The sequence below is a fragment of the Triticum dicoccoides genome, chromosome 4A (genome assembly GCF_002162155.2).
Source record: "Triticum dicoccoides isolate Atlit2015 ecotype Zavitan chromosome 4A, WEW_v2.0, whole genome shotgun sequence".
Classification (NCBI taxonomy): domain Eukaryota; kingdom Viridiplantae; phylum Streptophyta; class Magnoliopsida; order Poales; family Poaceae; genus Triticum; species Triticum dicoccoides.
The window spans coordinates 689,673,613-689,674,339 of NC_041386.1; positions in this window are offsets into that span (position 1 = coordinate 689,673,613).

Sequence of the window (727 nt, forward strand, 5' to 3'; positions counted from 1 at the left end):
ATAAACAATAGTAAAACTGAAAATACAAAAACTGAATTTCCTCTTAGGTAGAATGAATTTGGGGCATTAGTTTTACCCTAAAAAATAAAGGAAATGAAATAAAACTTGAAACAAACAATTACAAAAGAAATTGCACATAATTGGCACAAGAATCACACTGTTACACAATATGGATTAGTGTCATTGGTATTACCCCTTAAGAAGAAAGGAACTGAAAAACAGCGAAACAAAATAATGACACAATTTACATGAAAATTGCACTTTTTAATAATATGCAAGAATAAATATACAATAGTGAAACTTTTGTAAAAAAAGTTCCCTAAAAAGGAATGCGGCATTGGTATTATCTCAAAGAAGAAAGGAAATAAAAGAAAATCACTTTAATGAAGTTTTCTAAAAAAATAATTAGTGACATTGGTATTGCCGTTTATGAAGAAATAAAATTAAAAAATAAAACAAAATGATGAAAATTGCACGTAATTATTCTTAAGTTGTGTGTTTTTATAATATGCAATAATAAACATATAATAGTGTATGGTTTGCAAAAAATAAGTTTACTAAAAAGGAATGAACCGGTGGCATTGGTATTACCCTTAAGGAAGAAATAAAAATGAAACAAAAACTAAAACAAAATCAAAATAATGAAGTTGTCTAAAGAATGAATGAATTAGTGGCATTGTTATCACCATTTAAAAAGAATAAAAAGAAACAAAAAGTAAAACAACAT